At 37.4% G+C, this 26,649-nt stretch overlaps 1 long non-coding RNA gene across 1 annotated transcript in view; it reads right to left on the bottom strand.

Annotated features, from left to right (window-relative positions):
• The window catches only part of LOC129523611 (uncharacterized), a 424,834-nt gene that overhangs the window by 385,088 nt on the left and 13,097 nt on the right, over nucleotides 1-26,649 (bottom strand). Inside the window, exon 3 of the long non-coding RNA XR_008667142.2 lies at nucleotides 5,961-6,113. This is a non-coding gene — a long non-coding RNA (uncharacterized lncRNA). The remainder of the gene's footprint in view (nucleotides 1-5,960; nucleotides 6,114-26,649) is intronic.

The raw sequence follows: 26,649 nt of genomic DNA, 5'->3' as shown, positions 1-26,649 counted from the left end.
CACACAAAACAGTTGTGTAATGACACCCTAAAAAGTGAGAGTGAGAGCAAAGATGACCTTCACTTTTCACTTTTGACATTGATTAGGTTTTTTATACTGAGCATTTTACAGTTGCAATTAATTTTTTAAGATTTGTGCTGTTGAAGCAAACAATTTTCTGCTGTTTTACAGGTTATTGATAGGATCACCAGCCCTGTCCTTTTAATTGCCTAACACAGTCTTAGGTAGCCTACAGCAGGCACACATTAAATGACCAATAGTGGCTTCAAGTTTCTCCTCTCTAACTTGGCAAAAACGATTAACCATTATGGTTCAAGCCATGTATGTACACTCTAGTCCAGGTTTTCTCGTGTTGAATATCCATGCCTTTGTAAGCATAACACAATTCATGCTTCAGTATAACACTGGGGTCATCTTTACAGAACACAGATCATGTTACAGACATCTTTACAGATCATCTTTACAGACACAGATCAGTCACCAAAAGTGACTTCAAACTAAAATGTCTATTTGTATTTCTCAAACATGGTGGAAAAGAAAAATGGTCCTAGTGACATTTTTTATCACCGTTTTCTTCTTCTTTCACCCCTGCTATGACATTATGTTTGTGCTCCCAAGCTACACCCCTCAAATCCTCCTCACACCTCACAACAAAAACAAAAACAAAACCAAAATCCTTCCAGCAATTTCTAGTTTATCTTTTCTTTTTGATCTTGCATCACAAAATCTCAGATATTAATCTGTCCAATATAACACATTTTGGACAGCCTAGGAGAGGAAGAGTTTGAGTAGGTCAGACCAGAATTCTTTTGAGTAGGGAGGAGGAATTTAAGGAACTGACAGCAGGTAACTGATATCCGCCCAGGCTGTGTAGGCTGCATGGTACTATAGCTTTCCCTCCCTGTAGATTCAGGGCTCCAAATGTATCCTTTACGACAGTGATGTCCTCTTTGCAGAACTAACATTTTTCTAACGCTAACAAGACAGGATGGGGATTTTGAACTTGTTAAGTTACATCTATTTATAGTGGCAGCTTCCATTTGAGGCTCCCTGGTACCTCCCATGTGTGAGGCTCTGTGGTACCTTCATGCACTACTATGACATTTTTCATTCTTCCCAAGCAATAAGTCACTAGAGTTATTATTTATTCATTTCCAACTCAGTATCCTAGAAGTTATGTAAGTGCAAATAAACATGGACTAAGAATCAGGAGCAATATAATTCATAATTTGTCAAAAAATTCATAGTTGTGATAAATGTAATATTTTTGTTCAGTTTCACTACCAAGAATAAGGAAAAATGCCTCTTCTACCACTTTTTAACTAATATATGTGAATTATATAAAATATGTACAATAATAGGAACGTAGTACATGTACATTAGGTAGCCCCTGATTTCTTGCTTGAAATATAAAGTATATGAAGTTTAAAGCACTGGTAGAAATAGTAACATTTATAGTTGTTAAGGAGAAATAAGAAACATCATTCCCAAGAGAAATGAGCATGTCAAATAACCAAGGAGGAAAGGAGGGAAATTATTACAGCAAGGAAAGGGGAGAAATAGCAGAAACTGCAATGCTGAATGCAAAGATGCCTATAAGTACTGAGGAATGGGATCTAATGTCAATGAATTCATCTGCCCACCCTAGCTAGTATTGCCAGAGCATGAGATTTAATCAGTTTTTGGCATTTTACCATTGGCCTTCTACTGAATTAACAATAGAAAACTCTTATCTCAAAACAGATTAAAATACTAATTTGTATACAAATCGTAACTATAAAAGTCTATTATACCATCTTCAAATTCTGACACTGGATCTCTCCATTTAAGAAAGAAAAACAAAATACATCACAGTTCCATTTGATAATCTCACACATTGGGTAATTTTTCTTTTATTTTCATTGGTTTTGTTTTAATGTGAAAATCCCTCACAAAAAATAATCATAGGATGCTGTCCAGGTTTATTTTAGTGCTCTGGGAAAAGATGAATAGCCAACCTATAATAACACTTGTTCAAGGCCTAGTAATCACTACAAATGCTCTGGCCTAGTTGGGAAGGCCACCTCAATCCTTATCATTGCTTACAGACAGCAGTAAAGCACAAAAACACTGCTGAGTAATAGCTGGTGACCTCATCACTCTTTCCTACAGAATGTTGTCCTTTATCAGTGTCAGTCTCAAATCAATCGATTACAATACAGCGCTGGTTATAAAACCCCACTTGCCTTCTGCTTCAATGTAATACAACCATTCTGTTTGTTTGCTCCTCAACCTCAATTTGCAGGAAAGGAATTGCAAAGATCAATTGGAAACCTCAACTTATGCACAACTACTTGGAAATCATTTTTTTATATTGATGTAGTGTCAATGAAAATGAAAGTGAAAAATACTACTCACTTGAGGGAAAAAAAAGAAATACTCTCAAGAGCTATGTTCAAGTACAATACAAAGGTTGAGTGATTAGAATTATTCTGTGGGTAACCTGAGTGATAGTGGAAGAATACTAATATGTTGGGCCTCGGGGAAGTGTTAGCCTAATAATCTCTGCCTTCTCTTACAGTGCATGAGTGCAAGACTCTTATTCTGAAAAAGAAAAATAAAGTACTGAGAGATGTTTAATGCCAGTAAGAGACAATAATGGTACTTAGAAATTTAACAAGCCAAAGACAAATCCAGCACTTAAAATTTATCCCAAGCAATAACTATAAATTAGTTAAAAAGATACCACCAAAGTTCTAGATCCATGTCAGAGGAGTACAAAAGAAAGAATATCTCAGTACCTAATTGCCACTAGATCTCTAATTGCCTCTAAACCTCTTCCTTAACTCTTACTGCAGTCTATACCACAGCTTTAGGGTCCTGTTGGGTAGTATCAGCATTATCTTCCTAGGACTGATTCTGAAACAGCTACATTTTATATAGGAGCCCCCTATATATGGATATCACTAAAGAACACCACACCTCTCTGGTTAAATTTGAAAGGATCCCTTTATTCATTTTGTATGTTATCAAACAAATAGAAGAACATTCATTCCGGGACACTGTAGCCAGCATGGGAAAACACCGCAATTGAGCAGTATACCATGGCAGACAAATTTTTGAAATCTGAATTTTTGTTTCTTCCTATCTTTTTCCTTTTCCCTTCCCCGACCGAAAAGAAAGTGGACCCTGTGCTTCTTTGCTTCAGGGAAAGGTATGGGATGTGGATTCCTTGAAGAAAGTAGGACCCCATGGAACCAAAAAGAAACCTGAAGAAAAAGACAGAACTTTCTCTGAATTAACAAAAAAAAAAAAAAAGGCTCTACAAACTGAGAAAGACAAAGTCTGTGGATGTCTTCAGTGATGGGGACTTGTTTCCCGCTCACTAAAAATGTGGCAGGACCTCAGAAGAAACAGCAGTAGAGAAGCAGTAGAGAAGCAGTAGAGAGCAGTAGAGAAGCAGTAGAGAAGTGGCTACAAGGGCAGGAAGGAGGACTAGGCAGATGGGACTAACAGGTCCTCCATCAGCACTCATGTGAAAAGCTAACATAATCACAATTATCCTCATAACACCTTTAAATGCTCATTAAGTACAACCTACAAACATATAATCTCTCAGGAAATTCAAGTCAGCCAGCTTTCCTCCAACACTGGAACAGATCATATTTCTTCCACTGAACCCCAGATCAAGTACCTGGATTATGGTAAAGGGTGATGTGCAAAAAAACACCCATCAGAAGTGCACTCAGTTTAGCTAGATGCTTACTGAAAATGAATGATGGAGCAGATACAAAGCTTCCACTTCAGGTTCACTCCTGACTGTTACCTTCTTGAATACCCTACAAATAGAAAGAATTCCCTGATTGATTTTTCTCACTTTTTTTTTTAACAGAGTTGAATTTCACTGGATTGCATGAAAGAATTCAACTAGATTAAAAGATAAATACATTAAGCAGGAACTTCCATGAGGAGAGTTTCCTGAATAACCTGTTATTACGTGGTTATCATGTGATGTGCAAAATCATTGGTCATGTTTCTGTTCTGAAAGTAGAATGGAGAGTTGAGAATTTGGAAATGCTTACTTCTCAAAGACACAGTGTGTTTTGTTCAAAAGGGAATTAGCTTTAGTGCTAACTCGACTTAGGGTGAAGTGAAAGACTTCAGTTTGCCTGTGTGCTATGTGTACTGATCTCAGGCAAGTTACTGAATCTCTTTATTCCTCAATTACTTCATCTATGACAATGTAATAAGTTGGGGAGTGGGGGAATAAATAATAAATTTGAAAATACAAACAAACTATATGCCATAGCCTAGTCGCTGGAATGCAGCTATTGTTGGTTTGTTTCTCCATGTTACTCTCCTCTCAAACCTTATTTCTTATTCTACCATTGCCATTCTTCTTTTATTGAAATTCAGAGAATGTCATTTTAATTTTCTAATGTTTGCTATAATGCTTGCAATGGCTTAGGCTTCATGTAAAATTTACAAAATCTTGTTATATTTTCGCATCTTCTTACAGCTAAAATTTTAATTCATTTTCTTCAAAAACTTCAATACTTCTTAGCTGTTAGCTATAAAGCAAATAAAAGACGGACAGAATAAAGCAATTTAATAAAAATTGGATTTGCCTTTTTAAAAGAAAGGTTTTAATCTTCCTAAATTGGCCCTTTGATGTAGATAATTTTCAAAAGTGGGACAACTTAATAGATTAAAAGTTCATGTTAAAGTCTTTCCTCGGAGTAATCAAGATTCGGTAACCCTTTAGAACTAGAATCATTAAAAACAGCAAAGAGGAGTTATTAGATGTGAAAGATCAAGATTTTCAATAAGCATGGTAGACCTGCAAATTTTAGCAAGCTGAAGATAACATTTTCACTGCACATTTCTTTAAAAGAAGATAAAGAGCATTGAATCAATATATCAGTGAAGAGATTATTATTTTGTACAAGCTGAAGGTTGCTACAGGTCATTCCCAGTAAAGCAAACAGAATTTGTTAATTTAATCCAACAGACTTGGCAGTGAGACCAAACAGGAATTTAATCAGCAAGAGAAGGTGGTAAGCATCTCTAAAAATTGAGTGATCGCTGTGCAAACAGTAAATATCATTATGGAAGGGTGAGGAAATAAAAAGAGTGTTCCTTTCATGATTTTCATCAAGCTCATCAAATATAATAAATGTTTCCAAATAAACCATTTCTAGGACTGCAACAGTGACTTAATGTTACTTGTGCTAGAAAATTAAAAATTATAGTTTTCCAGTCCCTCACCTTTCCTAAATAGTTTTCTTAAAAACTGCAAGGTTATAAAATGAACAATTAAGTGTCTTATATGCTAAGTAAAAACAGTAAATGACATTTTAGACTTTCTCCTCTCAACAAAATGTGCCAGTTCTCTGATGCCAACTTGAAGGCCTTTGGTACAAAGACTAACACAGAGACAAGGCTAAGATGTATAAGGTTAACATTAGCTATTTAGTTCTATAGTAATTGCTCTAACCATCAAAATTAAGAGTATTTTTATTTTTATTTTTTTGAGACAGAGTCTCATTCTGTCACCCAGGCTGGGGTGCAGTGGGGAAATCTAGGCTCACTGCAACCTCCATCTCCCGGGTTCAAGCAATTCTCCTGCCTTAGCCTCCCAAGTAGCCAGGATTACAGGCCCCCACCACCATACTTGGCTAATTTTTGTATTTTTAGTAGAGATGGGGTTTCACCATGTTCACCAGGCTTGTTTCAAACTCCTGACTTCAAGTGATCCATCCGCCATGGCTTCCCAAAGTGCTGGGATTACAGGCGTGAGCCACTGCACCTGGCCACTAAGCGTAGTTTTAAAGCATGTATATCATTATAAAAGGATAAGTGAAAAGTGTTTATCATTTATCCTCCTAACCCCCACCGCCACCATTTCCATGAAGTAATCATGAAGGCATATTCAGAATCTTCTCACTTCCTGTTACCACAGAGTTTCCAGCTTCACCTACCTTTCTTTCTTTCCTTCTCATTTCAACCTTTTGTAAAACTCTCCTTTAATTGCAGGCTCTCCTTATCTCAATCCAGTCTCCTTGAGGCCCCTTCTTTAAAAACATGCCTTTGGAATTCTCTTGCTGAACGGGTTGTGTAGGTGTATATTATATCTAAAACAAAAAGACTTTTTCAATGGTGTTTTGTTGTCTTCTCTCTAGCTACGAACACACAATGTTATCATTAAACCAATTAATTCATTATCCTATGAAACCTCAATAAACAAAATTTAATTAGCGTTTCCCATGAGTGACAAACAAAAGCAAATTGTGTAATAAATGGCAAAGGTCCACATCTTTATTTAAAATTCTCATGGAAGTCACTTTTAAGTGGACCAAAGTAAATGGTCAACTTACCTTGAAACCCTAGAAGAAGGTTGTCTGGCTTCATGCAAAACTAGACCAAGATATGAAGAGAAAATTAAGAACTATATTAAGTTAAGCTACTGAGAAGAAAGAAAATCAAGGGGAAAATCAAGGGATGCTATTTTAAAGGTCCAACTCAGAAAATAGATTGAAAATCTTAGCTTTAGGGGAAAGGAGAGATGCTTTTTCATAAATATTCTGTGTCTAAAATTGGGCCGTAAAATACATGCTCATTTATTTCTAACCTAGCTTTTACACTGTCTTGAAACATTTATCTCCACATTTCATCTCCTAGAGGAAGAGAAATTTCTTTCTTACGATTATACTGTTAAATTGTCTTCTCTTTAGAATTATCAAAAAGGATGGAACATTCTGCAGAATTTCAGTTAGTATAAGTGTCTAAATATCCATTTAAAAGTTTATGATACCTTTCAAAAAGGGCCACAAAATCTTCTCCCATCCATATATGCACATCATCCCCACACAATGTGCTTTTGCAGCTTATTCCATCAAGTGGTAGATTTTTGAAGAGAAAAACACTGAGAGTCGACAGAGAGGCAATGCAAACACAGAGGCTGAAGAGAGAGGCAGCCGGGAACCTTGCATGTGGTTGTAGAGCACCAGGACTAGTTCTCATCCCTGAATATGTCCTAAGGAAAGGATGTGTGAAGTGATGGTACAGAAGCCTACTTTCACCATGAACCTCTGAGATCTTAGCTACAAGATCCCATGACCCCCATAGACATTTTAATTGGCAAGGGGATCTGCCCAGACAGTAGGCAGAGACAGAATTCCAGCCTGTACAGAGCCCAAGTGGATTTGCAAGTGGGGCAGCTGCAGCAAAATATGACCATAGGTTACCAAACCCCTAGGCTCCCCAACTTCCTCCAAATAGTTCTAACCCCAGCTGACCACAAGGCCAGGAGAGAGCAGGGCCATCTTTCCCATGTGACTGGGGCACTTCTCTTCTGCATGCCTCTCTGCCCACCAGCCACTTGAAAGGCCCCTGGCTGGCTGTTCCCACAAGAGCATGTATACGGCACAGCCTCCACTGCCCAGTCTGAGTGCCTTGCCAGTGGCCCCACCTCAGTGTTTTCCTGGTGGCCTGGGAGCACTAAATCTCCCCTAGCATAGACAATGCCCAACCCCAAGGGGCCAGAGGACAAAGCTGTGGGCCTGGTTCCAAAGCGCCAGGGTAATAGCATACAGCTAAGGTGTGTCAATATGAGATCCGTGGCCAGCGCTTGAGCAAGGGAAGAGTCCCCACTCTCAAAACATTGAGAAGAGTTAGACATGGGTTCATGAACTGACACAGGAACACGGTATACTTTCTTCCACAGGACTGGTCCATGAAGGATGTGGCCTGTCTGCCAGCCACAGCCTTTGCCTGAGAAATCTCTGTGGCCCAAAACACCTAATAAAAGAAACACAAGCATGAGGTCAGTGATTGGACAGGGGTCCCCCCCCAAGACCTGGTGAGGGGGTCATCTCTGCTCCCACACTGCACAGAGCACTGCTGTGAACATACTGAAATAAAAAAGAGCTGCATGGCTGGGTAAGAACCAATCAGCCAGCCATTACTCTTAAGTACCATCTACTGGATCGCAGCTTCTTCTTCCAGTATATATTCTCTGTGAAACCCAGGGCAAGAATGTAGTCACTAATAAAGATCCTGTACAGAGGCTTGGCCCTCTGAAAGTAATCCAGAAACAAAGTGAACTCAACTATACTCAACTTACACCAAAGTTAATTCCTCAAGGAAAATAAAGAATAGAAAAACAAAAAGCTCCATCCAAACGACAGCAAATCCGAAAACACAAAAGAACACAAGCTTTCTCGGATGAGAAAGAATCAGTTAAGAACTCTGGCAATTTAAAAAGTCAGAATATCCCTTTATATCCAAATGTTATTAGCTCCCCAGCAATGGTTCTTAACCAGATTGAAATGACTGAAATGACAGACATAGTTCAGAATCTGGATGGTAAGGAAACTCACTGAGATTCAGGAGAAGGTTGAAACCCATTCCAAGAAACCCGGTAAAACATTCCAAGAGTTTAAAGACAAAACAGCCATTTGAAGTAAAAACCAAACAAATCTTCTGTAATTAAAGATTGCACTGCAAGAATTTTATAATATAGTCGGAAGCATTAACAACAGAATAGACCAAACTGTGGAAAGAATCTCAGAGGTCAAAGACCAGTTCTTTGAATCAACTCAGACAAATACTTAAAAAAATTCAGAAATGAACAAAACCTCTGAGAATATGGGATTATGTAAAGGGACCAAACTACAACTCATCTGCATTTCTAAGGGAGGAGACATAGTAAGCAACTTGAAAAATATATTTGGGGATATAGTCCATGAAAATTTCCCTAATCCCATTACAGAGGTTGACATATAAATTCAAGAAAATACAAAGAACCCCTGTGAGATACTATACAAAATGACCATTCCCAAGACATATACTCATTAGATTCACCAAGTCAATGCAAAAGAAAAATTGTAAAGGCAGCTAGAGGGAAGGGTCAGATCACTTACAAAGGGAATTCCATCAGGCTAGCAGTGGACCTCTCAGCAGAAACCTTACAAGCCAGAAGAGACTGGTGCCTATTGTCAGCATCCTTAAAGAAATTTCAACCAAGAATTTCATATCCCACCAAACTTCACATAAGTGAAGAAGAAATAAAGTCCTTTTCAGACACACAAGCACTGAGGGAATTCATTACCACTAGACCAGTCTTACAGGAGGTCCTTAAGGGAATACTAAATATGGAAACAAAAGAACGATACCTGCTACTACTAAAACACACTTAGACACATAGCCCACAGACACCATAAAGCAATTACAAAATCAAGTCTGCAAAATTACCAGCTAACAAAATGATGATGGGATCAAAATCTCACATGTCAATATTAACCTTAAATGTAAGTAGTCTAAACACCCCACTTAAAAGTCATAGAGTGGCAAGTTGGATAAAAAGGCAAGCCTCCAACTGTCTGCTCTCTTCAAGAGACCTTTCTCACATGTAACACCACCCATGGGCTCAAAGTAAAGGGATAAAGATCTATTATGCAAATGCAAAACAAAAATAGACTATCAACAACAGCAATCTAGGAGGATATTACATAATGATAAAGAGTTCAATTGAACAAGAAGACTTAACTATCCTAAAAATATATGTACCCAATATTGAAGCACCCACATTCATAAAACAAGTTCTTTTTGACCTATGAAAAGGCTTAGACATCCACAAATAATAGTAGGAGTCTTCAACACCCCACTGACATAATTAGACAGATCATTGATACAGAAAACTAACAAAGATATTCAGGCCTTAAACTTGACACTGGACCAAGATTATCTACACGATACTTCACCCAATAACCACAGAATATACTTTCTTCTCATCTGCACACAAAACATTCTAAGATCAACCAGATGCTCAGCCATAAAGCAAGTCTCAATACATTGAAAAAAATCAAAATAATATCAAGCAAACTCTCGGGCCACAATGCAAAACAGAAGTAAATATTCAAAAGATCTCTCAAAACTACACAATCACATGGAAATTAAACAACTTGCTCCTGAATGACTTTTGGGTGAACAATGAAGTTAAGGCAGAAGTCAAAAAATTATTTGCAATTAATGAAAATACAGACACAACATACCAAATCCTTGGGATGCAGCTAAAATCAGTATTAAGAGAAAAGTTTATAGTGCCAAATGCCTACATCAAGAAGTTAGAAAGATCTCAAATTAACAATCTAACATTGTACCTAGAGGAATTAGAAAAACAAAACAAGCCAATCCAAAAGCTAACAGAAAAAATGAAATCACTAAAATCAGAGCAGAACTGAATGAAATCAAGATACTATATTGTGTAGTGGCCAAGTTTGGATTTTTAATGTACCCATTACCCATTACCCAAATAATGTATACTGCACCCATTATGTAATTTCTCATTGTCCACCTCCCTCCTACTCCAAAACCCTTCCACATCTCCAATGTCCATTATTCCACTGTATTTGTGGAATACTCTCTCCTATTTGTTGCGTTTGCCCTTTTTTCTGTTGATAAATAAATAAAATGTTTTATATTTAAAAAGATACAAAAATCAATATGAAAGATCAATGAAACCAAAAGGTGATTATTTGAAAAAATAAACAAGAGTGATAGACCGCTAACTAGATTAACAAAGGAAAAAAAGAGAAAATCCAAATAAGCGCAATCAGAAGTGACAAAGATGACATTACAACTGATCCCACAGAAATACAGAAGATCCTCAGAAACAATTATGAGAACATCTACGCACACAAATTAAAAAAACTTGAGAGGAAATGGATAAATTCCTAGAAACATAACCTTCCAAGATTGAAATAGGAAGAAAATAAAAACCTAGACAGACCAATAACAAATTCTGAAATTGAATCAGTAATAATAAAAAACCTACCAACCAAAAAACAAAGGTCAGGATCAGATACATTTACAGCTGAATTCTACCAGACATACAAAAAACTGCTATCAATTCTACTAAAACTGTTCCCAAAAATTGAGGGAGAGGGATTCCTCCTCAACTTATTCTATGAAGCCAGTAACACCCTGATACAAAAATCTGGTAAACACAACAAAAAAATAAAATATCAGATCAATAATCCCTGATAAACATGGATGGAAAAATCCTCAACAGAATACTAGCAAACGGAACCCAGCAGCACATACAAAAGTTAATTCATCATGATCAAGTAGGCTTTATTTTTAAGATGCAAAGTTGATTCCACATATGCAAATCAATAAACATGATACACCACATAAACAGAATTAAAAACAAAAACCATATGATCATCTCTATATGCAAAAAAGCTTTAAATCCAACATCCCTTCAGGAGAGAAACCCTCAACAAATTACGCATCAAAGGAGGATACCTCAAACTAATAAGACCTATCTATGACAAACCCACAGCCAACATCATACTGAAGAGGTAAAAGCTGGAACCATTCCCTTTGAGAACTGGAATGAGACAAGGATGCCCACTCTTACCACTCCTATTCAGCATAGTACTGGAAGTCCTAGCCAGAGCAATCAGGCAAGAAAAATAAATAAAAGTCACCAAAACAGGAAAAGAAGTTGTCAAACTATCTCTCTTTGCTGACCATATGATTATATATCTAAAAACCATAAACACTCCACCAAAGTCTCTTAGAACTGATACGACTTCAGTAAGTTTCAGGATACAAAACCAACACACAAAAATCAGTAACATTTCTATATACCAATAATGTTCAAGCTGAGAGCCAAATCAAGAATGCAATCCCAGTTACAATAGCCACAAAAACAATAAAATACCTAGAAATACAGCTTACCAGGGAGGTGAAAGATTTCTGCAAAAAGAACTACAAAATATTGCACAAAGAAATCAGAGACAAAACAAATAAATGAAAAAACACTCCACTTTCATGGGTTGGAAGAATCCATATTATCAAAATGGCCATACTGCCCAGAGCAGTTCACAGATTCAACACTACTCCTAGCAAACTACCAACACCATTCTTCTCAGGATTAGAAAAAAAAATTCTAAAATTCATATGGAACCAAAAAAGTGCCCAAATAGCCAAAGCCATCATAAGCAAAAAGAACAAAATCAGAGGCATCACATTACCCAAATTCAAACTATATTATAAGTCTACAGTAACCAAAACAGTATGGTACTGGTACAAAAATAAACACATAGACCACAGGGACAGAATAGAGAACCTAGAAATAAAGCCACACACCTAAAATCATCTGATCTTTGACAAACTTGACAAAAATAAGTAATGTGGAAAAGACTCCCTAGTCAATAGATGGTCTTGGCGTAACTGGCTAGCCATATGCAGAAGAATGAAACTGGACCCCTAGCTATAACCACATGTAAAAATTAACTCAAAATAGGTTAAACACTTAAATGAATGTCTCCATTTATAAAATCCTAGAAGAAGACCGAGCACATTGGCTCATACCTGTAATCCCAGCACTTTGGGAAGCTGAGGCAGGTGGATTACTTGAGACCAGGTGATCCAGACCAGCCTGGCCAACACGGCAAAACTCCATCTCTACTAAAAATACAAAAATTAGCCAGGTGTGGTGGTGCATGCCAGTAATTCCAGCTCCTGGGGAGGCTGAGGCACCAGAATCGCTTGAACCTGGGAGGTGGAGCTTGCAGTGAGCCGAGATAACGCCACTGCACTCCAGCCTGGGTGACAGAGAAACACTCTGTCTACAACAAAAAAATGCTAAAAGAAAACCTAGGAAATACCCTTCTCAGTATCAGGCTTGGTGAAGAATTTATGGCTAAGCCCTCAAAATAATTACTACCAAAATAAAAATTGGTAAGTGGGATCTAAATTAAACTAATGAGCTTCTGTACAGCAAGAGAAACTAGCAAGCGAGTAAGCAGAAATCCTACAGAATGGGAGAAAATATTCACAAACTATGCATTTGAGAAAGGTCTAATATTAAGAATCTATACAAAACTTAAATGAACAAGCAAAAAAGAAATAATCCTATTAAAAAGTGGGCAAAGGACATGAAGTGTCTACTTCTTAAAAGACATACAAGTGGGCAACAAACATAAAAGAAATGCTCATCATCACTAATTGTCAGAGAAATGCAAATCAAAACCACAATGAGATACCATTTCATACCACTCAGAATAGTCTTTGTTAAAAATTCAAAAAATAACAGATGCTGGTGAGGCTGCAGAGAATGGGAAGCACCTGCACACTGTTGGTGGGAATGTAAATTAGTCCAGCCACTGTGGAGAGCAGCTTGAATATTTCTCAAAGAACTAAGGGTAGAACTACCATTTGACCCAGCAATTCCATTACTGGGTATATATCCAAAAGAAGATAAATCATTCTACCAAATGGACATACACACCCTTAAGTTCAACACTTAAGTTCAACAGCACTATTCACGGTAGCAAAACATAGAATCAAGCCACGTGCCCCACCATGGTGGACTGGATAAAGAAAATGTTTATATATGTATATACAATAGAATACCATGGAGCCACAAAAAAGAATGAAATCGTGTCCTTTGCAGCAATGTGGATGCAGCTGGAGGTCATTATCCCAAGCAAAGTAACACAGAAACAGAAAACCAAATGTCACGTGTTTTCACTGATATGTGGGAGTTAAACATTGGGTACACATGGATATACAGATGGGTACAATAGACACTGGGGACTACTAGAACAGGGAGAGAGGGAGGATGGAAAGGGGCTGAAAAACTACCTATTGGGTATGATGCTCACGACTTGAATGACAGTTCAGTCATATCCCAAACCTCAGCATCATGCAATATACCTTTGTCACAAACCTGCACATTTACCCCCAAATCTAAAATAAAAGCTAAAATGAAAAAGGAGATTTTTCAGCTTATTTGCCCTCTTGGAATGCTGTTCTGAGACTGCCATGAAGAAGCCCAATATAATCAATTAAAGAATAATAGGCCACATGGAGCAGAGATGTGTCATTCCAACTTAGGCCCCCTAGTTAAGCAGCCAATAGCCAATATCAACTGCTAGACATGTCAGTACTGCCATCTTACACCATCTAGCCCCTTTAGAGCTACAGAAGTTAGCCACATGAGTGAACCCAAGGGAGAGCAACTGCAGAAGCACCCAGCTGAGTCGAGACCAAATTATTTACCCACGGAGGAAAAAAAAGTTTCGAGTGGGTTCTTATGCAGCAATAGATAACTGATGAAGTACCATATTTCCTAATTTTCCAACGCAATTTAGATTTTCAATATTCTGTCCTATCATATGATGTGCCAAATGGATACTATTTTTTACATTGGAAATATGGTCTTACAAGATAGTAAGTACTAAAATGTGTTCCATAATGATGGTTGACCTAAATGGACACTTCTTACCTTCTAGAAGGTGAATTGTTATTATTATCTAGTATTAAAATAAAGTCATTTTAACCCTGAACACAGCTAGCTTTTCTTTCACTCATGCAAACTAAAAGTGGGGGCAGATAATCAAATTTAACTGCCTATGTATCCATAGAAGTATTACAGCTATTACTCATGACATCTAAGTCCAGTAAATTCCTTGTACATTCTTCTCCAGGTGTCACTGCCTCATGGCCACTCTTTCTGCCACATGCATCCATAGAAAAGCACAAACACATAAGAGATAAAATGAGGAGTGAGAAAACTGTAGATTAAGGGGCAAAGATGAATAACTGTTATAATGACACACTGAACAATCACATTTCTATAATACATTTTTGTTCGAATTGCCTCCCAGCTAGACCTCTCCTTGGGGAGATGCTGTGTAATTTCTCTGGTTATGTGATAGAACCAAGATGAAAGATAACTCACAAGCTCCTGCGGCTTAAAATATAATGGTTGAAAATTGGCAGGTTATTTTTAAAGGATTTTTGTCAAGGAAAGAGAGAACTATGCTCTTCCACCCCCAGCCACTGTCCTTCCACAAAATAAAAGTCAAATTGTTTCTTCTGTTTTTAAAGACGTTGCTAAAAACTTATAATGCAAATGTTTAATGAGTATTAATATACTACCCTAAATAACATCTCTCTTTTTCCTTACAATAAAAACCAAAAGATCTAAAATTTCTTCAAAAAGCAGTATAGTCAGATTCTGGGGAAAGAAATCAATTTTATAAATCATCTATAATTGAATATCTGTAATTGCAAAAGCTGTCACTGTACAACCATATACCTCATGGAACAGTCAGTTGGATTATATGATTACTTATTTTAACTCCCACTATTCTTGGAAGATATAAAAAGCAAGAATTCATATATCCAGAACCTTGTCTCTAAGGATAGCTGACTACTTCCACCAAAGTTAGAATTTATTTAAATACTGATTATAAATTAAGGTCAAATCATTTTAAATCTTCTAGACAATTCTAGTGCTGGTAGCACTTCTGTTCAAATATGCTGAATCATCTGAGGTTTTTTTTTTTTCAGTATATACTCTACAAATGGGAAAACTTTTCAATGAAAAGCTAAAATTGTAGAATCTTAGCTCTAAAAGGGACCACAAACTTTTTAAGGTTATATATAAGGAAACTAAAGATCAGAGAGTTGAAATAATATACCTGGAGTAGCAGGGTTTGTTAGTGGTGATGCTAGTTTGAGAACCAGGTTTCCTGGACCCTCTGACCAGCACTCTCTCCTCCATACTGTGTGGACTCACCCTGGAAATTGTGTTCTCTGTGGATGGGAAGCCCCGGTATAACCCACTCCTGAATCCAGGAGCGGCCACACCTGAGAATGGAACTTCTATACTCCTTCAGACACAGCCCTATCCCCAGCTTATTAATTCAGATTCTCTACAGGAAAGCAAAGTGTTAGCAATATCTAAATGATCCCCAGGAGATTCTGGTATGCGCCTAGGGTGGAGAACACCTGTAATAGTTTCTCATCCTCACCCCCTTAATTGACTCAGGCTTAACAGGTTAGGAGTCACAGTCTTTGACTTCCTAGAATTTCTGGCTCTCTTTGGCCCCTTGATACTCTAGATATCAAGAACCTAATTCTGAGAGTTCAGACTTTTGGAGAACAGAAAACAAAAAGGGGATGGTAGAGAATAATTAAAGTACATGGGTCTTAGTGACAGGCATCATCAGTGACACTTCCTACAGACACATGAGATATTACAAGAGAAAACTATCAAGAAAAAACTTGATTTGGCTATATAAAAATGGTTTTACTTATAGGCATTTGTCTCAACTGCTAACCAAGTTTGCAATAACATATATCAGATTGCTTATGGGTTCATTTCATTATATAAGTAGACCACTCATATAAAGTCATAGTTACCTCCTCACAAGTTCATGAAATTGTAGGCAATATGTCTTAGATGCATGCTTAGAAATTAAGACATTGGAGATAAACAGGCAGAATATTTCATGTTTAAAAAAAAAAAGGTCTAAATCAGTCAGAATCCATGTTAGCTATATCACGAGAAAAATTATTAGCAATTCAAAGAGCCTAAAATGTATCAACTGATCCTCAATCCCAACCCACTTCTCAAGAAGTAAAGCTAAATCTGGGTTATTTTGAACCTCAGAAATGAGAAAGATAATATTTACTTGCTGGAATAAGATTACAAGTAAAGTTGGTCCCTCACCCCTTGAAAGTCTTGCTCAATTCTTGCAGTTGTGTTGAAAAATATTATTTTTTGAAAGTCTGCAGGCCATTTAAGTTTCCAGGTAAAGCATAAACATAGCCTGGTCAGCAGTGGGGTCACATGTCTCAGCCTGCCTCCTTACACAGGCAGAATTTTCATTGGTTAAATACTAATTTTGATCATATTTAATACCAACTATTAACTATTAGCCTTAAATACCGGAATCTGAACTACCTACTCAAGAAAAAGCATGTCTCTGAAGCTGCTTGGCTCAATTCCATGTGAACAGTCCAATATTTCAGAAACAACTGTGTCCCTTAAGCCTTCAACAGAACTAGAAGGGGAAAAGTTAGTTTGCCCAGTTTTTCTTCATGTTCCAGCTTGAGGTATATTTTATAGAACTGATTGTCTTTTTCCTGCCTCTGTCACCAAATCTTCCCCACGCCAACAAATCTCACATACGGAAAACATAAGTTAATTAAGCATTGTATTACAGAGTATTAATAGAAATGTTTCAGATGCTTTTCCTTAAATCCCTATGACACAATTACTATTGCCCTGAAGGAGAAATTAATTTTTATTGTAAACAGAAATACTTAAAAACATAGTTAAATGTTTAAACATCAGTTTAAAGAACAGATTAAAGGAAGTGATAGTTAAACCAAAACATTATATAATCCAGCAAAGTAATGTGAAAAGAGAAAATATCCTCTCACCATTCTAAGCACATTAAGAGTTTTTCAAAGAATTTCACTCACTTGCATTTCAAGAACCAAATATGAATGTTGCCAATATCTCACTTCACTTCCTTGCAGTCTAACCACGGATAGCATCAAGAAAGCATTGCTTCCAGCTCATCATTCTCCCTCCCTTAGATACATTAAGACAATTTTGATACATCAACAACCAGAGACAATGTAAAATAATGTCAGAGTTAAAAATCACAAGGCTTTGGGAGGCCAAGGCGGGCGGATCACAAGGTCAGGAGATCGAGACCATCCTGGCTAACACGGTGAAACCCCGTCTCTACTAAAAAATATATACAAAAAATTAGCCGGGCGTAGTGGCAGGTGCTTGTAGTCCCAGCTACTGGGGAGGCTGAGGCAGAAGAATGGCGTGAACCCAGGAGACAGAGCTTGCAGTGAGCCGAGATGGTGCCACTGCACTCCAGCCTAGGCGACAGAAACTCTGTCTCAAAAAAAGAAAAAAAAAAACACAAGGCTACAGGTAACTTTCAGCATTTATGTGGTACATCCTCCGCCTCCAATATAATCATTTACACCAGTGGTTCTCAACCTTGACTCCACACTGAAATCACCTGAAAAGCTTTAAAAATTCTGGTGCCCAGCTCTAAACCTCAGAAATTCTAATTCAATTGGTCTGAGGAGCAGCCTAAGCATCAAGATTTTTAAAACCTCTCTAGATGTATTAGTTCATTCTCACAAAGAAGCTTCTTTCTAATAAGTTAATATTATATTTAAAAATCCTAAAAAAAAAAAAGAACTCCCCAAGAGGGTAATTTATAAAGAAAAGAGGTTTAATTGACTCACTGTTCTGCATGGCTGGGGAGGCCTCAGGAAACTTGCAGTCATGATGGACAGCAAAAGAGAAGCAAGTACCTGCTTCACAAAGTAGCAGGAGAGAGGGCCCGAAGGTGGAAGTGCCACACTTTAAACCATCAGATCTCGTGATAATTCACTCCCTATCAAGAGAACAGCATGGGTAAAACCACCCCCATGATTCAATCACCTCCCACCAGTTTCCTCCCCTGACAGTTAGAGATTATGGAGATTACAATTGGAGATGAGAGTTGGGTGGGGACACAGCCAAACCTTATCACCAGATGATTTTAATATGCAGCCAAGTATCAAAGCCCATCAAATAAAAACCACCAAGAAAACACCTGTAGTTAAGCAACGAGGCCTGCTTACCTTGCTGAAACTCCAGGAAAACATTGAGGGCTTCTCAGTAAGAGTCAGAGGGTTGTGGGTGGGGGGATTTTAGTAGATTATTTTTAGGAGTGATTAGGGAAGCAGGGAAAGTTTCTGGATTGAATAACATCAAGAAATTGGGGAAATTCTGTGATTGGGTTCCTCAATCGTCTTCATCCAAGAGCAGTGCTATCATTGATAAATAAGCAGAGATCATCAAAGAGGCAAAGTTGCTGGCAATGAGGGGTGTTAGTCATTTTTGTGGTTAAGATGTAACCTAACCATTGTCCTATTCTAAATATGGTGTATTTACATTCTTTGGTGAAGATTTTGGTCTGGTTTTCGGCAAGGCCAATTTTTTCTCAGTCCAATTGGGCCAATTTTTATGCTATCAGAAGGTTGAGAACCACTGATTTAAACAAACTACCTAGCTGAATATGAATGCTGCCTGATTGTGACATCTGTCATTCTTTAGATTCCAGAGTTAAAGTTAGCAAATCTGGCTTATTAAACATGTTTTTTTTTATTTCTCCCCAATTTATCCAAGTGAAACTTTCCCAAAGCTGAATCTTCCCAGAGAAAATTCTGTTCCCTTCCCTTGATACAATACATAGTTACGCCCACAAGTTTAATTTGCAAGAGAATACATGCTACATTCTAAAGAAAAATCTAATTTAAAATTGCCCCTTTTGGTAAATCATCTTTAAAACACTAGTTATGCAGTATTTAAAACTCATTTTCTACTTATTCTGTTCTTGATGGAAGCTATTGTTAATTTTTCACAAGTATTGGCTCAGGGCTTTCTTGATACGGTACTACCCGTGAAAGATGGGGCTCCTTACAGAAATGTTTTTGACAATGTTTTGATGATTCACCTAATGTTCTGCTCTATAACAAATCAGAAGGTTGCAATCATTTATGTTTTACGCCAAGAATCACTGTGTATATTTAATAGAAATTGGGATATTTAACTATTCTTTGGCGATCTGAAATATCTGTTTACTGTCTTAGGAAGCCTGCATAATAGTAGGTCATGTCTGCCTGAAAATAAGATACTTTCAGTGTTTTACATGTGTCAATACAGGGTATCATTTTTATTTCTTTATCAGAGATAGACAATACAGTACCTTCTGATGGTATAGCCAGACTACCTGGTATTCACTGAGAACCCTACTCAGGGCTGCCTATTCTTATTTTTACTACCTACGCCTCGATGGGATACAAGTTTCTCTCACCTAGGCAGAGTTATATCCACTGCTGAGATTTAAAGGAGTCTGGAAATGGCACTATTATTTCTCTACTTGATTTCTGAACCAGTTAAGAAAACCAAATATTAACATTAGCAAAAAAGATATTTAAAGCCCTAAACCAAAAGAGGCCATATCACAGGTTGACTCCTCCAGGTGCACATACTGAGAGAGAGTTGGTGTTCAAGACATATTTAAAGAATCAAAGGAAGGGGAGGAAGCAGGATGGAGCAGAGAAAAAAGTCAAACTGTGATGCAGACCCAAAACAGCCTTGGCCAACCTGGCAGGAGCTCTAGAGCAAGACTGCCCATTAGAGTCATCTCACAGTTGGTTGAAATGGCTGGGCCTTTTAATCTTGTCCTAGTTCAGTCACAAGATGTGGGATGCTCTGAAAAGGGCATATCCTTGAGCAAAGACATCCATCACTTTGCAGCTGAGGCTGACCCTAAGAAAGCAGGCAGCCGGAAACATTCTGCTGACCACCCTCTCCTCAGCTGGTCAGTGAGTTCTTTCTTGGAGGGGCTCTGGGTAACACATGTTCATGTCTACCACAGACCATGATGGGGAACACAGCTAAGGAGTTCAGCAACAAGAGGTTTCCCAATATGATATCCAGCACTAGATTTCCATCTAGACACAGGCAGCACTGAGCAATCACAGACCATCTGCTGAGATGGGCAACGGGAAATGAGCAGAGATGCAGGCCTAGAAAATGCAGGTCTCGGGCCGGGCACGGTGGGTCATGCCTGTAATCCCAGCACTTTGGGAGGCCGAGGCAGGTGGATCACCTGAGGTCAGGAGTACAAGAGCAGCCTGGCCAACATGGTCTCTACTAAAAATACAAAAAATTAGCTGGGCATGGTGGCAGGCACCTATAATCCCAGCTACTCGGGAGACTGAGGCAGGAGAATCGCTTGAATCTGGGAGGCAGAGGTCGCAGTAAGCTGAGATCCCACCATTGCACTCCAGCCTGGGCAACAAGAGCGAAACTCCATCTCGAAAGAAAAGAAAAAGGAAAAGAAAGAGAAAAAGAAAAAAAGAAAAGAGGGGAGGGGGAAGGAAGGAAGGAAGGGAGGAAGGAAGGAAGGAAGGGAAGGAGGGAAGGAGGGAGGGAGGGAGGCAGGGAGGGAGGGAGGGAAGGGAAAGAAAGAAAAGAAAAGAGAAAGAAAATGCAGTTCTCACAGGCAAGCTGACTCCTGAAGAAGAGAAACGCAAAGAGCCTGAGATATGTGTATGCCAAATTTTTGCTCCCACATTTCATTAAACAGATTTTGCTCCATGAGAGGGAGTTTGAGAACAGGATACAGAGACAGGCCAGGAGCAATATGCTAATGGTGACCCTCACCTGAAAGGAAACACCATGAGAGAAAGGTAAGTGGTCTCCTCTGTCCACCTGAGTCACAGATGGTCAGTTAAAGGCAGGGCAGTGAGGCTTATTCTCATTTCCAGATGTCCAGATTATCACAGTAATTCCTTTTCTACATACTTATAAATATTATTCCATTTGAAAATTTAGTTACTCGGGAGTTGGTTTGGTTGGTTGGGGACTTGGAAGCTGAATTTTATTCTTGTTGTAGTTGCATACAAAATAATAGATTTATTTTCCAAGTTCTACATAACATTATTTTTTTTTTTTTTTTGAGACGGAGTCTCACTCTGTCGCCCAGGCTGGAGTGCAGTGGCGCGATCTGGGATCACTGCAACCCCCGCCTCCCGGGTTCAAGCGATTCTCCTGCCTCAGCCTCCCAAGTAGCTGGGACTACAAGGCGCCTGCCACCAGGCCCAGCTAATTTTTGTAATTTCAGTAGAGACGGGGTTTCACCATGTTGGTCAGGCTGCTCTTGAACTCCTCACCTCAGGTGATCCACCCTCCTCGGCCTCCCAAAGTGCTGGGATTACAGATGTGAGCCACCGTGCCCGGCCAACATTAATTAATATTTTTTAGATGCTCTGTACTCTTTTGTGTCTTAATGCAAAAATCACAATGGTTATTTTAAGAAGTCTGTGGCAAAGTGATGTTGTATATACTGCAAGTGGCAATTCAGCAGTCAGATTTTTTATCCTCATTCCCCTTTCAGCTACGCAGGAAAGGGAATGCTTTGGAACTCAGATCAGGGAATCACAGTAACACTCAGAGCGCAGGAATCAAGTGCAGCCATGGAGACACCCACTTCCTCAGTGAGGTGTTGAAGGTGGCTCTAAGAGCAACCACAGGTGCAAATCAGCTTTTAAAGAAGGAGCATGAGATAGGTCAAGGGCATGTCAGTCTTTCTCAGCCAGCCAAAGGCACTTTAAGTAATAGGCTAGTCCTTCCTCTATAAAAGCATGATAACGAGATGTTAAGAAATTTTATTTTTAAAATATTGGCCAACTGTTTAAGTAAAATTCCATGTCATGGAGATTTGCTAACAAGATAATATATGACAAGGTGTTAATTTCCGTATGTGCAGTTAAGACAAGTCAGTCGTTCGAAATCTATTTCAGACTGATGGTCTAAAGACTGCCATACGACCATTTCCTAAAACCACCTCCAGCTCTTTAGAATATCTGCCTGAAATAGTTGAAACACAGCCAAATTAGAGAAAACACAAATCTATATTGGATCTGCCTGAACCCACACCTTTAACAATATTTAACAAAGTGTGGTCCTATGAGCACCTTACACAAATACTTCAAGCACTTACTAAAAACCCAGATGGCTGGACCTTATCTACTGAATGAGAATATCTAGGAAGTATGGCCCAGGAAGGAGTCTGCATGGTCCGCTAGTTCCCCCAGGTGATTCTAATACACACTCTAATTTGAGGAAACCTGTTAGAAATTCAGGCTGCAAAAGGTCAGACATGAAGTCCAGAATTCGGGCTCAATGAAAAAACTCTACAGAATTCATTTGACATTTATTTGGGAACAGTATTTTTCACAAGAGAAAACTAAAACTCTTACTTATTCATTCAATAAATATTTTATTGTGTTCCTGCCTCATCCAGACCCTGTGCTAAATGCAGTAGATTCAAAAATGAAATGCATAGATTGTAAGAATGGTCTAGAATCATCACACATTATGACTCCTTTCATACTGAATTCAGACCTCGGGGTATGTATATTACTAGCATTTAAAATGAGAATTCTGGGGAGAAAATTAAACTTATGCTCAAGTAGAACTATCCTAAGGAAAGAAAAACATTAAAAAGTTTACAGAGAATACAATTAAATGTATCCATTCATCTGTGGAAAAAAATGGGGTGTGGAGGGATGACCAGACATGCATGTCACTATTTTTAAATAAAAAGTTATCTTGAAATGAGATCAGAGCTTAGAGGATGATTCCTACCCCAACCTGAATCACTTCTTTATAGTAGAATCAGAGAGTTGGTGAACTTTTGATCTGTCCTTTCTTTCTCTGGAAACATACATAGATCTAAAACCTGGTTATCAAAAAAGGTCATGAAGAGAGGATAAAAGGATAATATATAAAGCATTGTTGATTTTCCATAAAGTATCCATGAAACCTGCAGAAAGAATCTCCAAACACTAAACCCACTTCACACACACTACCACAATTCACTAGAATATTCCTCCTTGCTTGCTAGAATAAGCTAAGCTTGCTCAAGATTGAACACCTGAAATGGTTTCTACAAAGTGTACACAAATATGGTTATGGTATGAGAAGCACATACACGTAACTCCATTTGACCCTCATAGCTTTTGTTTATAAAAAGATTTCACCAAATATTTGTTTATAATTTTGTCCTATGATCAAACAAAACCTCATCTGATGGTTTTGTCCACATCTTATCAAAATCAAAACAAAGAAAAGCATGCATTGAAAAAAACTGGAAAACATTTTAATATTAAAATTAAATAGAACTATGGTTTATTTTTCTACATTTCCTAAATATTTAATAGTGAGAATGTATTACTTTATAATAAAAAGCATTTTAAATTAATTTCTTGATAGGGAGTTTTATTTTATGACAAAATATAATTTTTAAAGTAAAAATAAATTTCAAAGTAATAGTCTTCAATGGTCATTGTTTCTTTTCATCTTATTTCCTCTCCTCTTTAATATGTTTTACCCTTCAGGACAGATCATCTCTATGTTCTTTCAAACATATGTAAGTTTCAACATTTTGTTATAACAAGAAGTTCTGGCTTTTCTTTTTCTCTTCTCTTTTGTTGCAACCTCATAAATTCTAACCACAGCTGTCCACTCTACCTCCCATTATTCTCAATAGTCTTGACTAACTGACTTTGAAAGCATATTGCTTCAGCACATTAACTTTTGCTGGGCACCTTTTTTCCACACCTGACTCTCCTACCCTGCAATTTTATATCTACTCTAATAGTTTTCTAGGTAATAAATTATACATGACATCTGTCTTGTCCTAGTTTTTTAAATCCCTGTAGCCTCTTAGAAGTCTTTTTAATGTCCTTATTGTCAAGTCCAAACCAACTCTGATATTTCCTTCATGTAATACTCTTCTACTTATCTTTTTTCTATCTTTGCCCTTACACTTTTTACTCCACCATCTTTCTCAGCATTTTCTTCAGTAGTTTTTTTTTCTCCCTCTAATGCTATCCATAGCTTATGCTTCTTGCTTTCTTCTTTTTCTACCTCTTGGTCTGCCTCTTTCATTTGCTGTAAATTTGGTGTAAAATCGCCCAACCCATGGTAGATCCCTTTCTCCTTCTTCAAGTCCAGATACCATGTGTTCTTTAATCTGACATAAACTAGCCACAGGCAAGGCTCATTTGATTCTTACCATTGAGCCTTAAAATTAGCTAGTGTGGTGAATAAGACATTTATAATAACCCTTGGCTCATAAATGAGAAAAGAGGGAGAAAGGTTAAGTGATCTTTCCATAGACATTGAATAATATAGTGATTGAGTGGTGAACAAAGGTTAACTACATGATTTTGTTTTCCTTTGTTTTCACATAGATTTATATTCTGACAAGAGCAGACAGATGTGTCCAGCCAAGGGAAGGCCAACTAGTATAGTACTATTGCTCTAATGTCTAACATTTTAATAGATTAGCTAAGCTAAAATGGCGTATGTGAATGAAAATATAAGTTGCTTGCAGAGAGAGTTCAGGAATTCTCCTTTAGAGAATGTATCACTTTGAAAACACAAGGCACTCCAGAAATGCATGATAAATAAAAGAATTTTTAAAAATGGTTAATCAGTCTAAATGGTATTTTTACAGTCTATAAGAATTTTAAATTTTTCTGCTAGAATAAAACCACCTAAAGATTTCAATCTTATAGACACTTAGAAATCCCCTGGATCATAGGAAATAGTTTTAACGATAGTGTAAAGTTTAAAATGCACACACACACACACACATATTCTCAGCAAACAAATAACATGACAGGTAGTTTGATCACATTTCACAGAATAAAAGTATAAACATACTAAGTAAATTCCACGCTAAATCTCCATCACCACATGTGCATACATTATAAGTAAATATATCAAGGAATCTGAACGCTTGAGAAATGCCATATGTAAAAATTATCTGACACTGGCTTTTTAAATTCTTCGGCAAATTTTGAGTATGCACTTGACACCAGAATATGTAAGCAAACAATGTAAGCATGTATGCACCCAAATTAGAAGCATAAATAGTCATCTAGGCAGTAGATGAAAATGTCATTCCCTAGGATGAGTACAGTTTCATGGGTAATTGATAATATATGCCAACTCTGGGAATGTATTCCCAGACAGTGACTTGAAAGACCTTGAAACTATAAAGGCAAGGAACATAATATTGCTAGAACCAGAGTGATCATTCTGACTTGAAATGGCTTGAATGTGATATTACACACCAAACATGTAAAAAAAATTTCAGTACTATAGAAGTTAAAAAGTTGTGAGGAAAACAAAAGGTGGTAGGATTCTTCAGAATTACAGCAAACCATCCATACCTGTGCTGTCCAATACCATAGTCACCAGCCACACATAGGTATTGAAATATGGTTAGTCCAATTGAAAAACTGAATGTTTAATCTTAATTGTAATTATATTTAAATTACATTTCATTAAATTAATTTTAATTAATTTAATTTTAATTTTAAAACCAATCCTCAATACCATTATTAGAAAATGTTTAAAAATATTTGGAGCTGGGCACAGTAGTCCATGCCTGTAGTCTCAGCTACGCAGGAGTCAGGTGGGGGGCTAACTTGAGCCCAGGAGTTTAAGACCAACCTGAGCAACATAGCAAGACTCCATTTTAAATAAATTATTTAAATTAAAATATATATATATTTGGACAACTTAAGTATGTTAATCTACTTTTTCAACTGTAAGTTTTAGGAAATCTAAATGCATACTAAGTCTTTCCAGTAAAAATTTAGTGTCCAAATTAAGATATGCTTATCCACTCAGTTGTTAGCTACTTGCAAAAAGTCAAAGACAAATAAGTAAATAATGATTTTCTCAAGCGCGGCACATCCTGCTAAGTACTTACTAAAGATTCAGAAATAATTAAAGCCATGACAATTAAATATAAAACTACATAAAATTTCCCCCTAAAAAATAACAAAATGGCACAAATCAACAAGAAAATGTCCTGAAAGAAACTAGCTATCAATTTTTTGGTCTTGAACTCAATATCAGAATGAATATCAAGAGATCATGGAATCATCAGGGGTTTTTACTATTCTTAACATTGAGTCCCATAACTATACTGTACATGAGTTCAAAATGCAGCAAGCCAAGTCATAATTAGATAGCAGCCAACCTCGTGATTACTCATAATCTTAAAACACATTACCAGGACTCAAGAAGAGGATGTTGGATTGGAATAGATGAAAAACTACCCACTTGGTGTTATAGATCAAAGGGAATGTATTCAGGCTAAAACAAAACCAAACCAAAGGTAGAAAAACTGATTAAATTTTTGTCTTGGTTTTTAAATAAGAAAAATTTTAGAAAGATTCACTTCCATT

This window comes from Gorilla gorilla, chromosome 6 (assembly GCF_029281585.2).
Source record: "Gorilla gorilla gorilla isolate KB3781 chromosome 6, NHGRI_mGorGor1-v2.1_pri, whole genome shotgun sequence".
Taxonomy (NCBI): domain Eukaryota; kingdom Metazoa; phylum Chordata; class Mammalia; order Primates; family Hominidae; genus Gorilla; species Gorilla gorilla.
Note: the sequence above shows the minus strand (reverse complement) of the source record. Positions and strands in the feature narration are given on the sequence as shown.